Source organism: Plecotus auritus (genome assembly GCF_963455305.1).
Source record: "Plecotus auritus genome assembly, chromosome: 7".
Lineage (NCBI taxonomy): Eukaryota > Metazoa > Chordata > Mammalia > Chiroptera > Vespertilionidae > Plecotus > Plecotus auritus.
The window spans coordinates 126834487-126850090 of record NC_137774.1 but is presented as its reverse complement, the minus strand read 5'-3'; the positions used below and the strand labels follow the sequence as shown (position 1 = coordinate 126850090).

Genomic DNA, 15604 nt, shown 5'->3' with positions numbered 1-15604 from the left:
TTCTGCAAGTAATGTTAACATTGTTTTATACGTCTAATCTCTCCCACCACATTAAAAACTACTTGTGGGGGAAGAAGAGAGTCTAATCTATTTATCCCCTACAGCTGTTATGTCATTACCCACAAACCTAACGTGTGGACTGGTAATACGCGATGGATTTTACATTCAATTGCCTTGGGTAGGTGTCCAAGGGAACAAAGTCTGTTAGAATTGTACTTAAAAAATGAAAGAGAGGCAGGTAAATAGAAGGTGCTTAAAAATAACAGTGCTTCAAAATCCTCAGGCAAGAAGCTCCATCTCAGCCCTCCACTTACAGCTTCTGCAGTATTTACAAGGCACAATGACATCATTCTTCACCGTCTCGCCTTAAACTACCTGCCCAGCACCCCGTCACAGCTCTGCACTCTGCAGGACCACTGTGTGCCACCTCGGTCTCCACACAGGACTGAGCCCTGGAGGGCCGGGGCCGTGCTTTCTAGCGGGGTATCCCTAGGACCAAGAAGAGCACCTGGCCTTTAGAATTTCATAAGGTAATGTGAATTCTGAGCTCATTAATCAAAGGGCCTCTATTTGCTTTCCTAACAATATAATTATTTCCAGCTGGTACCCGAAAAATAACCAAACAGAATATCTATAGGACAGACATCAAAAGTGCCAGTAGCATTTCAGAGTTAGGACCCTGCGCTTAACTCTCCGCGGGGACGTGCCCTCTGGTTTCCTGGCTCATTTGTTACTGGGAGTTGCTGTCTCCTGGACTCACACTGTAGTTCCTGCTATTCTATAGGATTGATATGACAGGTCTTTTCTCATTCATGTGGGTAATTATGAATTGTGTAATGATTAGAAATAAATAGGCCACAAACCATCTGCAAAGCAGATTCTAAAAATAACCTGATATACATTCTTTTATGGCAAACTGGGGTCTTCCCTTCTGGATTAAATATTTATAAGTAAAATATAATTTATGAGAAAGGTTTTGGAAAGTCTACTATTATTAATATCCAGTGCTGATCAAGACCTACATAGGTTGTCACATTATTTTCTTTTTAAAGTCTTTATTACTGAAAGTATTGCATAGGTCCTCCTTTCCCCCCATTAACCTCTTCGAGCCCACTCCCGTCCTCCCCCCACCCCCAGGCCCTCACCACTCCATTGTCCGTGTCCACAGGTTATGCATATATGCATAGAAGTTCATTGGTTGATCTCTTCCCATCCACCCTCTCCTGCCTTCCCTCCGAGCTGTCACGTTATTTTATTGTGCAAGTTTAAATTTTTATAAATTTGCTTTCAAATTAAGTGAATGATTAAAATAAAACTAATTTCAATTCCTTTTCCTTGTGCTATGAATGTCATCCATCTATGAATTTGTGGTCCCACAAGTTTGGGCCAACTGGTAGTTCACAAAATCCCATTTCCCATAACTTCACATATTATACAAATAAGTAACATTCTCAGGCTTTGCGTTCAGTCACGTAGGATTTCATACAATGTTAGGAAAGCTAGAGAGAGCATTAAGAAATGAAAAATGAAAAAAAGTATGGAGAGTAAATGTTTAAGAAAAGGAATGACAAGAATGAGAGAAATCGAGAGAGAGGTTTAACAAATGGTAGGTAGGTAGATGTTAGATAGATATTGGGAGGATTAGAGGAGGGGAGAAATGAGAACAAGTGAGTGAGAGAGGTTGGTGGTGTGAAAGAGAGAGGGAAAAAGGAATCGTGTGAGCACATCATGTGATCCCTTGGTATGTAACTTGGCCTCTCACCTTTCTAATATAAAGCTCTATCACAAGCCGTCAGCTACTTTGCTCATCCTGATACTCATCCCAGCAAGTGGCTCAGCACCCACTGACTGGGTGAGGCCAAGTGGTGGCTGCCGGCCTACAGCCTGCTCCGTCCTCTGGCCCCACACAGCCTTCCCTGGGGAGTGTCTGTGGCCTTGGGCTCCTGGCTGCTGTGGCAGTAGCTGCCTGTTTTTGTGGTCATGAAGGTTTTAATAATTTCTGGCATTATCACTGGAAATGTATTGCAACCTGATTTTTAAGTTTGGTATTTCAATTTCCATAACTTATGAATTCTCGGTGATTATGTTAGTGCAGTGGTGAACTTAGATTTTTTTCATTTTGCACAATAATTTCTTCCATATTACTCATTAGGTAGTTATAAAAACAACATTTCCTCTTTGTGGCATGAAGAGGAAATTAAACCAGCCTCCACACACTATCAAAATATTAATTTTCTCCTTAATTGAATCTGTGCCTCAGCAATAACACCTACCACTTATTGAGCATTTACTATGTGCCAGGGACTGAGCCGGCAGCTCTGTATGGAGCTTTATTTTAAGTTCTCACCATCACCCTGCCACTATGATTGCCATTCTACAGATGAAGAAAAAGAGGTGCAGGTGGTGCAGGCAGTGGCTGAAGTCCACAAAGGTAGTGCGTGGCAGAACCAAGTTAATGAACTCATATACAAACTCCAGATTCTCCTCGCTGAGCTATTTCACTGTTCTGCCTCTGCAGTTTCATCCAGTTATAAGATCCTCTATATTATGCCAATGCTTTCTTTGAACACTTACACACAGCTAAAATTGGTGAAATGTTTGAAAAATCTTATTTTTCTCCTCCACAAAGGGATATATTTGCAATAGAATTCATTTTCTGGTGAACAATCTTAACTACAATGTTTTTCCTATTATTTTATTATAATATCTACTGAATAGAAGGGGAGACCCCCTCAAAAACATTTAGGTTGTGGCTACCTAGTTCAGGGAAGCATAGGTTGTTGAAAACCTAAGACAAAGCAAGGTTGCTTAATTTTTTCGACTTCTACATTTTTAAGACTAGGAAAGGCATTCTTCGCAATAGTGTTTAGTCTGTATCTATCTGGGTAAAATGATGCGTAGGTTTGTTGTAATTATTAAAATAGTACTAGCAAGAATATGTCTCTGTTACTAAGAAAAAAACTTTGCTTTATGTATTTCAGTGCCTATATTCTTTAGATTCAGAAGATAACTGCTCAGTCCTTCAATTTGCTTGAGTAGATAAGGGATGCCAAGGCTCATAACTATGAGATTATATTTTTTGTTGGGGAGCAGGGGGTAAGTTGGGGAAAAGAGAGAAATGCATGCTTCTATGGAGAAACTACTTTCTGGGCAAAGCTATGGAATCATGGAGAAATCTTGTCTGCACTTTAAAAATTCTTTTAAATCATGGGTACACAAGCTCGTCCCTTTTTTTTGTTGTTTATTTTCAGAATAATACCAATAACACCTTGTTATTTTATAGCCTGGATGGGAGGAAAAGTAAAAAAGTCTATAAAAGTCCCCAATTTTTTTCAACAGTTAGGAGGAAGATATAGCAAATGTGATCTCCTTAGGTGAAAATTTCCCAAAGTTCCAAGGAAAAGAGGGAAACTGCAGGAGAGCTTCAAGAACCGCAAACTTTGGGATTCTGCACCAAAATCCGCACTGTTAGTAAAAGCTTGGGGCAGGCCTGGCACAGACCTGACTCAGCAGAGAAATGCCACCCACAGCCACCGACTCGGCTTCCGCAGGGCTGAGCTGCCCTATTTTCTCTGGAGGTTTCCCCAGCCGGGCCAGAACACCAGTCTCTCAGATGGGAAACTGGATTATTTGAAAACTGAAATTAAACAAAGTTGTGTAACATTTCAGAGAAGTTTACAATTATGATACTTGGCTTTTTACACAGGTTTAAAGTCAGTTTTCTGTTGAATAAATAATATTAACCACATAGTAACCACCTAATAGTTTTCAAATGCCTCAAAGAGCCATCACCAGCATTCTGAATAGAATCCCACTCTTTTTAAAGACCACGGTTAAAAGATGAGGGGAAACAGTAGCATTAAAAGAGGAAGCCAAACATGATTCAAAGTCTGTTTCCATGAGGTAATGCACACTATTGACTAATGGTCAGAGGAATCCGGTCTATAGGAAGATGAAGGATGGAGTTAAAGCAGGTGGCTGGGAGAAGTTAGAAACCTCCCCGACCCCTTCCCCTGCTTTATTACATTGCTTTAATGCTGAAGCCAAAGAGGCAGATAGAAATCAATGAAAGTGTTCTTGATCTGACACAGGAACTTCTGCACAGTGAGATGGCAGGTATACGTATATACAAGTTCATCTCCTGGAAACTGGCAGTATAACATTAACTGCATGTGTATGTGTCTATATTGTGTAGGGGTGAGTGCATGAAGTTAAGGATTTTGAAAGGATCTTCAGAATTGTTTCTGGGTAGATGTATTTCTGCATAGCTATTTTTATCTTTTTTTTCCCCTCCAGAAGGAAATATTTCAATTTTGTAATTTAGACCCCAGAAAAGTTAGGTTGTTTTATTGTAGTATGTCTGCAAACTGAATGATGGTTTCTAATGGAAAACAGACTTCTTCCCCTAATTATAATAATACAGTATAACAAAAAACTTGCTATCGTATTATTTATTACTTTTGTCTCTAATATAAATAAAATCTCTTATATCTGTAGGAACTCAATTGTTGAAAGGGTTTCCCTATGCCTTCTAACGTTGATCAGCAAGTACTTTGATCTCAGTAGCCAGACATCAGGTGCAGAGTTCAGAGCTTTAAATTTGTTGCACTTCCTTTCAGTAAAAGTAGGACACTGATGGTTGTCTTTTCTCAAATCACAACCCCTCCTTGCTAAATCTTCAGAGTGCAAAAGAGGTGTGGTTCAGCACAGAGTGTTAAGCAGACATCAGTAGTTCAGAAATGACATCCTTTCCCCAGTAGCAGTATACATTGTGGGTATGCGACTGGAATATTTAAAACACCTGTTCGCTTGGCACTAAGCCAAATGTGAAATATGTTAGAGTGTGTTAGAGCGTGCTTGGCTCACTTCCAAGAGCACGTATCGTTACTGCCATCAAAATGCGGAGGGAGCCGAGGCAAAGATACAAGTTAGAAGCAATGGCAGGTAGATGTATTTTATTGTTAACAATATCGTGACACTAAGCACTGTTGGCTGGCTAGTATTTTTATGAAATCAATTATTATTATTATTATTATTATTATTATTATTATTACTAGAGGCCCAGTGCACAAAAATTTGTGCACTGGAGGGCTGGGTTCCTCAGCCCGGCCTGCCCCCTCTCACAGTCTGGGAGCCCTCAGGAGATGTCCTACTGACGGCTTAGGCCTGCTCTCCTCTGTGGGAGGCGACCAGGCCGATCAGGGGAAGGCGCCGCCCCCATCACCCCGCTGCTGCTGCCACTGCCCGCCCTTGCAGCTGCTGCGGCTTTGTCCAGAAGGATGTCTGGAAGGACGTCCAGTCTATCCAGTCTAATTAGCATATTACCCTTTTATTAGTATAGATTATTATTATTGTTATCTGCATCAGGAAAGAAACTGGCAGTATAAAGACACTCTTGTCTTAGTTTTGCTAATTACTTTCATTGCCTTAAAATCTCAATCAACCTCCCCCTCCTCCCTGCCTCCCTTTCCCTAAACCCTTCTTTCACAAATTGTCTAACTGCTCTTCCCTGGATACAGTGGTTCAAAGGGAACACCAAGGAATAAATCATATCCTAACTCTATCTACCAGGGTTCACCTTTCTCTATGCTTTCCTTAGCTTTAATATATGTATAGTGAAGATGGTATCTCCAAAGAAGTTGATAACTTTATTACACAAGAAATAGTTATATGTGTATTACATGTAACAATTTACAAAATGTGACATCCTGTTTGAATGTAATCACAACATATACTGAAGATTTCAATGTCTAAGGTGTGTGTGTGTGCATGTTTGTGTATGAAAGAGTAAAAAAGTTAAAATGTCACCAAAATTTATACATTCAGGAAGGAGTAGCAGGAAAGAAATAACACGTTTATGAGCATCATGTGCCCCAAATATGCTAATGGATGTATGCATACATTATGTAAATTAACTCTTACAAAAAGACCCAAAGTGAGATTTATTACTCCTATTTGACTGCTGAGGAAGCTGAAATTTGGTGGTTTAGAAACTTGCCAAAGAGCACAGAATTTAGGAAGGTGGTAGAAACCAGGTTTGTATAAAACTTGTGAAACTCCTACATCTAAGCTCTAAACTCTTACATCACACTGTCTTACAATTAAAGATGGGGCTTTTAGATTATGGATGTGAATGTGTACAGGCAGTTTTTATATGTGGCAGTATTGTATCCAGATTCCTGACCTGTGTATGTGGTCATTGAAAGTGCACATGCTTCATTAGAAACTTAAATTTATAGATTTTGATTTCTTCTCCAATTTAGAGAAGCTTACATAGGTTAAGTACACCTCCTGAGGGCTCTGTCTTTTGCTCCTTTAACACTATGCATGACAAATAGTCCTTAGAGCCCTAACTGGTTTGGCTCAGTGGATAGAGCATCGGCCTGTGGACTCAAGGGTCCCATGTTCGATTCCGGTCAAGGGCATGTACCTTGGTTGCGGGCACATCCCCAGTAGGGGGTGTGCAGAAGGCAGCTGATTGATGTTTCTCTCTCATCGATGTTTCTAACTCTCTCTCCCTCTCCCTTCCTCTGTAAAAAATCAATAAAATATATTAAAAAACAAACAAAAAAACCCAACAAATAGTCATTAGAGAAATGAATGTGTCTACTTTCAATGCAAATTGAAATTATCTGCATATTTCAAAAACAACTTGTTTTATATTATAGTCATAAATGCTTATAAGTGGCTTAAATATATAAGTATAATGAAAGGTTTCAGACATTTTCTCAGCATACACACCTACATATGTTACTTATCAAAATTAAAATCTTTTGGCACTTCCCTTTTTAACAATACATTGTTCTGTCTAGAGCAGTGGTTCTCAACCTTTCTAATGCTGCAACCCTTTAATACAGTTCCTCATGTTGTGGGGACCCCCAACCATAAAATTATTTTCGTTGCTACTTCATAACTGTAATTTTGCTACTGTTAATGAATCGAAATGTAAATATCTGTGTTTTTTATTTTTATTTTTTTTATCTGTGTTTTTTAAAAACTGTATTAAAGGGTCACGGCATTAGAAAGGTTGAGAACCACTGGTCTAGAGAGAGTTACATTTTCCAGTAGAATCTTCCTCAAGAATTGGTTGTCACTATGCTCTTTTAGTGCTTGAGACCAGACAGCATCTTTCCAACAGCTCCTCCATTGCATCTAATTCCACACCAAACGATGAGAGCACCTGATTTACCTGAGTCCTCTTCCCCACTCACCTTGCCATCTTCCTTACAGAGTCTCTCGTATTTGAACGTTCTATGCACATCAAGCTCAGATTTTTCATGCCCTTACTGATTTCTTCTTGTGGATCTCTGCATAATTGGCCCTTTGAAAGATTTGTTCATCTCTTCTTCTTCAATTTACATCCATCTTTCAAACTTGACTTGGTTGAGCCTAAAAGTGACTACCCCTCATGGCTACCTTTCCTGACTTTTAAATAGGCTAGTTCCTAGCAGTTATTACTTGATTACAAGGTGTTATCATCATTGTCGTCGTCCATCACCATAAACTTTACTATGCGACAGACTCTGTTCCAAACATTTTACAGATGTTCACTCATTTACTTCTCATAATAACTCTGTGTGAGGTCTGATCATTAACTCCCATTTACAAACCAGGAAGACTCAGAGAACCTAAGTTACTTGCCTGGGGACATACAACTAGTAAGTGGTGGAGATAGGGCAAGAACTCAGGCATTCTAGCTGCAGAACTGATGCTCCCAAACACTACGTTGGTGCTGTCTCCACAAATATCTCCCAGTGCCTGTTGTTTCATGCAGTTGATCCACTTGTGTATTTTCTACCTTACCTACACTGTAAGTTTTGTGAGGGCACAGACCATATCTTCCAGAAGGATATCTGATAAAGTTCGGTACATCCTTGGAATCTAATCATTATTGCTTGACTAAGAATATCCTATCTAATAGAAGAGTAATATGCAAATTAACCATCACTCCGCTACACTCACAAGCCACGCCCACCAGCCAATCAGGAGTGAGTATGCAAATTAACCCAACCAAGATGGCTGTGGCCACGGAGCAAATAGGAGGCTTGGGTTGCCCCGGCAATGGAGAAGCCAAACTTTCCGCACACCCTGGCCAGCCCAGGTCTCCACGCAAGGGTACAAAGTTTCAATTATAGAAGATAAATAAATCCCAGATACTAGGGCCTCCACTTGGGTCACCAGGAGGCATGGCTGGCCTGCAAACCACCACAGGCCTCTCGCCCAGGCCACCCCATGCCCCAAGGGAACCCCTACCCTGATCCGGGACACCCTTCAGGGCAAACCAGTTGGCTTCCACCTGTGCACCAGGCCTCTATCCTATCTAATAAAAGAGTAATATGCAAATTGACCATCACTCCAACACACAAGATGGCTGCCCCCATGTGGACACAAGATGGCTGCCACAAGATGGCCAGCAGGGGAGGGCAGTTGGGAGGGACCAGGCCTGCAAGGGAGGGCAGTTGTGGGCAATCAGGCCAGCAGGGGAGGGTAGTTGGGAGGGACCAGGCCTGCAGGGGAGGGCAGTTAGGGGTGACCAGGCCTGCAGAGGAGGGAAGTTGGGGGCGACCCGGCCTCCAGGGAAGGGCAGTTGGGGGTACCCAGGCCTGCAGGGGAGAGCAGTTGGGAGGGACCAGGCCTGCAAGGGAGGGCAGTTGTGGGCAATCAGGCCAGCAGGGGAGGGTAGTTGGGAGGGACCAGGCCTGCAGGGGAGGGCAGTTAGGGGTGACCAGGCCTGCAGAGGAGGGAAGTTGGGGGCGACCCGGCCTCCAGGGAAGGGCAGTTGGGGGTACCCAGGCCTGCAGGGGAGAGCAGTTGGGAGGGACCAGGCCTGCAGGGGAGAGCAGTTGGGGGGGACCAGGCCTGCAGGGGAGGGCAATTAGGGGCAAACAGGCTGGCAGGGGAGCAGTTAGGCATCAATCTGGCTGGCATGGGAGTGGTTAGGGGGTGATCAGGCTGGCAGGCAGGAGCGGTTAGGGGCAATCAGGAAGGCAGCTAGGCGAGCAGTTGGGAGCCAGCAGTCCTGGATTGTGAGATGGATGTCCGACTGCCCGTTTAGGCCCGATCCCGGTAGGATCGGGCCTAAACGGGCAGTCGGACATCCCTCAAGGGGTCCCAGATTGGAGAGGGTGCAAGCTGGGCTGAGGGACACACACCCCTGTGCATGAATTTCATACACCGGGCCTCTAGTCTACAGATAAAAGTGGATTTCTGAAGTGTACATAGTGGAAGGACACTTTTAAATTGGAAGGTAAAAATGAAATTAAAATCTAGCAATGCTTTAATTAATTCACAAAATAAGTCTAATGTCATTTGATATCTCTAAAGAAATGGCCATATCAACTTCTTTGCTATCATATAGGGTGGGGCAAAAGTAGGATTATAGTTGAAAGCTCGTGAAACAGAGTTTATTCTTACATTATTATTTATTAATTTTTGTGTTATATTCCATATGAACAACTATAAACCTACTTTTGCTCCACCCTGTATTTAATACTTCTTAAATGTCATTATAAACTTTGGGTGCATAAAATAAACACTTTCTCTGGTTTAAACCAACCAAGTTGCATTATTTTGGCTCCAATTACAGATAAATAATACTGTAGACATTTAAAATCCCTAATGATTAGGAGGTAGTCAAATCAATAGCAGCTACATAATACATAAAGGATGGATGTAAATTTTATAGCAAAGAAATTAATTATTAATTTATATCTGTTTACTGTAACAAAAATCTGTTGTCAGCTCTTTGTGAAGTTTAACAATGCTTGAGCCAAGATCAATAATTTATATATAAAAATATCACCATCTAAGGTAAAAATGCCACTAAAACAATGATAACAGTTAATGTTTATAATCGGTTTAAGTAGTAATTCGTGCACTATTCTCTTCATATAACTCAATCACAGTTATTTCAGCTCTCATATCACTGTATATCTAGCAATATTAAAATATTTTTAGCAATTAAAAATAGCAAATATTTTCCATGTTACAAAAGTTTTGCTGAAGAGTTAGAAATGAATATATCAAAGATAATTATTTTCCAGGCTGAATTTATCCTGCATAAATGACTCAACAGTGAAAATTCTGTTCAAAATGTGTGCATATAAAAGGCTTTGTCTCTGGAATGTCGCTCTCAGTGGCTCACTATCTAGGTTGAAAACGGCCATGCAGGGCTGTATGTCCTATTTTTCCATGCCTGCAGTAAAGATACAATATGGGAATTCAGCTTGGTAATTACTAATACACCACACAGGCACAATTACACCCTGTATGCCACATGAAGGAATCACTTGTGGTCTGCATCCATTACAAAGAGCAGTAGGGGGCCCCCATGCAAGACGACAAAATGCTTCACAAGACGGAAGGAGACCAGAAGAGTCGATGTACACAGATACAAGGACCTTGATTCTTCTAGCAATGATTTAAGTCTCTTTCCATCAATTATCCTCCTTTGTCTCAAGAGTCTTATCACCAGCAGCATTACAGGAACTGGATGTAACAATGCTCAAACCCGTGTAACCCCATGAACTGTGCTGACATTTCCACACCCTGTTGCTATGTTTGACCTGGTTATTCAGATTACTTAAGCAAAACAAAATGGAAAAAAAAAAGCAAGCACTACCATTGCAAAACCAGCCTATGTTTTTGTTTTTTATGGCTTACTCAGAATTCGATTTCTTTAAACCGAAAACCATCCTACTCTCGAAATGTAATTCTTCAAAGTAGTTCTGACTCCATTTAAAAAATTAAAGGTGAAAATCCTGGTTGCATGAAAATTGTAATTGTAAGGAAGAGACTAAATATTGGTAAGAATATATTCTTAACAAGAGAATTTTATATCCAAGGGAGCTAAATAAACTAAAGTAAGTCAGCTGCTCTCTCTAGCTGCAGTGACTCACAGGAATCATTTTCTTTCTGCAAAAACTCTTTAAAGTTTTGAGTTTAATTGCAAGCAGTAAGCAGTTCTTATTATAAGTTTCCTCTTAATTATTACACGATGTACATTATTTTACAAAACTTTCATTTAAGATACTCGTTTAAAATATCTTACAATTATGAATTTTTAAGACCTTAGGAAAGTTAGTTATGGCAGTTTGTCAGCTTCTGTGAAACAAAGCCCTGTCTTTCAGAAAATGTTTACAACCTATGAGAAAAAAAAATGTATCCTGGGGCAAAAATGTTTATTGGCACCTAGAAGTCTGAAGAGAGAGTCAGGCCTGTGGTTTTTTGAGGGCACTTTATCATCTCCCACATTCTCAAAGGTTTCTCTGAATGAATAGAACTGGATTACTCAGCCTTCTATTCCACGCCTATTCCTCTCCATTTTCCTTGGCACGACTGAGAGCCAGGCTATTTTTAGTTAGGCAGTTTTCTATTTTTAGACAACTACCAGTTAGAAGACATTTGTTAGGAAAAAAATTTAAACACACACACACACACACACACACACACACACACACACACACGCACACGCACACACACACGAGGAGGGAAGGAAGCTTCCCGTCACATATTGTAAAGCAGCCTTCAACCTGTAACTCCAGGCATTTCAGCTGCTTTCAATCTTGGAAAAATAAAGAAAAATTCAGAGTTCAGGGTTTTAAAAATAAACCTACCCTCTGGCAACCAGACCAAAATGCAACAAGCTGTTACTATGTGAAACAGTGACTACAAAAACAAAGAACATTCTCCCATGATTAAACTGGGAGAAAAGTTGTACAATGATTAGGTTATAAGACTGTTACACAGCCATGTAACAATTTTCCAGCCTCTCAGCCAGATGTATCATGTCTTAGGATTTAGGGGAGGGGGTGGCAAAAACCTCTTCTGTAAAGTTAAACCAAGGATGTGGGATGTAACCTTAAGGTTTCCATTCTCAGCAAGAGAGAACCTTTTATCAAACCTAAAGGCACTGCCTTTTTCTAACATTCGTATTCTATAAATTTCTCTAAAAATTATAATCACGTTTACAGAACCATATATTAAAAATTCAATGCCAATGGGAAATCAAAATAAAGGCTGCTGCATATATATTACACATAAAGGTTTACACATACATTTATATGCATGTGTACATATATATATATGCATTTATATGTCCATATATCATTACTTTTATCACTTTTACTTTCAGTGGAACAAATGACTTGCAGATTGGCTTAGTGATCAACTTACTCTACTTATCATTCAAAGGTATGCTTCCAAATATAATCCACAATGAGATGTTTTCAGGTACTCAGAGCTGTAATTCCTTTCACCCGCCTTGTCCCACTGTACTCTGTCCCACTGTGGTTCAGGCTGTTGGATCGGACAGTCATGGATGCATCACCGGAACTAGCACACTGTTTGGCACATGGTCTTTGTGTTCATCAATTTCTGCTGAGTGACAGAACAAATCCTGTGTGTGTTTTGTCCACCCTGGCCCGTTGGCCCTGGAGGGCAGTGGATGTGCCGTAATCTCTGTGGCATTTCCCATGCACTCAGCATAATACCTCGCATACATAACTTAAGGGATGAAATATAAATATAACCTCGCATACATAAATGCTTATGGAAAAGAAAATCAGCCCACTGGCCTTTAGGTCTTCTTATGGATATAACATGTAGTAGTTATTTATATAAGAACACTATGTTTATGTATTAAACAAATACTTACTAATACGAAATGTTTATATGATTACTCCCAAATTAAGAAATTGCTGCTCCTCTCTCTTTTGGAGCTTTTATTGCCTGAACTTTCCCCTTAATGTCGGAAGTAAAAGCACCTGATACAGCGTACAGTTTACAATGGGTTCTGGCCTCTTTTATAGCCTGTAATAATCACGGCATCCCTGTGAGGAAGGCAGGGTCAGGGGGGACAACACTGACTCAGAGGAGAAGCCTGCGGCCCAGAAGGCTGAATAACTTGCCCCAGTTCTAGTGTGCGGTGCTGCTAGAACTAGAATTTAATTTCTCTCCCAATTTGTGGGGCTTTTAAGGTTCTACTTCCTCAACAGAAAATCCACAAGGTGGACTCTCACGATAATGAATGCTTCAACAAAATTCTTTAGCAAACTCAATAATTTTGAAGGTAAAAATGAAATTGAAATCTAGCGGCTTTAAAACCCAGCGGAATTAAAATCATTCTGCGGCTTTCCCCCCACATGAACTTAATTCAGAAGCCCACACATCAGGAGAACCCAGTTCTGAGACCTAGCTGAAGATAACATTCCTCGCATGCCTACTTAGGGTAAGTCACAGAAAATCTGTGCGTGCATGCTCTCTTCCTCTCCTTGGGAAAGTCCAGAAATGATCAAGTTGTGTCTGCTTCCCCATGCCTCTTCTTGCCTGCCCCTGCCTCCGTCTTTCCTTTTTCCTCAGGGTAACTCCACCTTCAGTGTTCTCTCCATCTTCTCATCTCGCTCCACAAAATCACGTTTAACAACGAGCCTGTTCCTGGGAGTAAACCCTGACGGAGTGGCAGCTTTCCTGACAGTGTGTCCATGGCCTGACACGCAGTGGGCATGCAATAGGTGCCTGCTAGAGGAGCGAAGGATGACATGGCTGCAAGCATCTTCTTACGTGCCTTTTAGGTTGTATTCATCGCGCTAGTCTCGCAGTGAGCAAGAGCACTAGATTCGCCACTTTTACCCCTTAAGTCAAATGCTGCCCCACACGAGGCTTCTGGGGTCAAGAACATTTCTATACCTGTCCTGACCAATCGAGCGCTTGAAATGTGGCCAGTGAGACCAAGGAATGGACCTTTTAGTTTTATTTAATTTCAGTTAATTCCAATTTTTAATGGCTGCATCATGTAGCTAATGGCTACCTTACTTATCAGAACAGATCTGTATCCTTTCATGTGAAAGTTGGTTATATTATCCAAAGAGAATATGCATGACATAAAGACTGGGTTTGTAATTTTCAGGCCACAGGCATTCAATATATCACTTATTTACAATGTGCACAGTAACCTTGGAACTAAAAAGGAACAGAAACCGGAGCGGACTTTAGATTATTAGTAGCTCATTCTCAGGGTAACGCTGACCTTAGTTTTTCTCTCTGAAATGGTATTCTCAAGGTCACAGTGATGGCATTTGTTTATGACTAAGGAGTAATTTGCATACTATTTTGAAAAATAAAGTATCTAATTCAGAAATTCTGAAATAAAATTACTATTATTAATCCATATATCAGTTTTTTTGGTAACCGTGTTTTCTTAGATGTCAGATAAAAGCCCAAATACCCATTGTACAGTTTACTGTTTATAGTGTTTCTTATCCTAAAACAGTAACTCTAAGTAGTTACTGAGTTTATTTACTAAAACATAAAGATAAGAGATTTAATTGATATGAAGAGGCTTTCAGATTCTAATTAACCTCCCAGCTAGTCATTAACTCTATGACCTTTAGAAATAATTGACAGGGATTTTTTTTTTCCCTTATTCAGAACTTCCATCAAATGCTAAATTTCAGGGTAACCAAGACTACACTAAATGCCGTTGAGACATGACTGGATAATATGCCAAGTAGCTCTCAGTAAAATGAGATATATTTCCAATAATATAATCTACCCACCCAATCTGTCGTATACATATGCAGCATTTGCCTAATTACAGTCCCGTTCATGACAGAGTCTGAAGTCTTTTCCCAGAATGTCCGATGAAATACTTTGGCTGAGGATAGCGAGGAAAACATAGCTGCCACTATTCTCCACAGCCCTGGCACACTCCCCTAACCAATCACCTACCACTTGCCCTCGGAGTCTGGTCTCCAAATCTTCACCAGGTGCTCCATGCAGCCACTACCAACTGATGGGCATTCACGGGAGGGGACCAGGAGACGTGGTGCTCACGACCAAGTGACTCACTTCCTGGAGCAATGGCAGGCTTTTTACAGTGCACTTCCCCCAACCTCACATACCTGCTTTCACGAATTCGTTTCATCAAAGGCCAGTTGTTTTTTTAAATCTATTTGATGGTATGATTCTAACCCTCAGTAAAGCAACAAAAAAAGATACGTTCAAGAATGTACTTTGGAACTCCATGCTGGAGAAAACAGATGTGTGGGAAGGGAAGTCTATTAGTAGATCCTTGCTACTCAAGTTTGGTTCACAGACTAGCATCTTCAGCATCATCTGGGAGCCGGTCAGAAACAGACTTATGGGCTCTGCCCCAGACCCACTGGTCAGAATCAGCCGTTCAGCCAGAGACCCCAGGGGTTCAGACTGGCCCAGAGACGTTCATATGAGACACACGGACCACTCTTGTCAGATCCTGGCCAAAGTTGCTTCTTTCCACCCCAGGAATCAACCAATGAATGCTGGTTCGAAAGTTTTTACTTTCCACTGGGACTACAAACAATATTTCTATGTAGTCTCCTGCGAATATTGTTGTTTTATTTCTTACACAGCAACAACCTCTCTTCATTGCTGGTTCCCTTGAAATATTCTCACTTTTATTAATATTAGAACATATCTGACTTCAACAAAGAAAATACAGTAAATTTTAATAATGATCATCAGTGAGTTGTTTTTTTTACATATGTATGTATATGTATATGTATCAGTACACATATAAGTATACATACATATATGTGTGTATATGTATGTTATAGAAAATATTTAT

At 40.6% G+C, this 15604-nt stretch overlaps 1 protein-coding gene across 15 annotated transcripts in view; it reads right to left on the bottom strand.

Moving 5' to 3' along the window:
• Nucleotides 1–15604, bottom strand: part of MEF2C (myocyte enhancer factor 2C) — a 170547-nt gene that overhangs the window by 51447 nt on the left and 103496 nt on the right. The window lies entirely within an intron of this gene.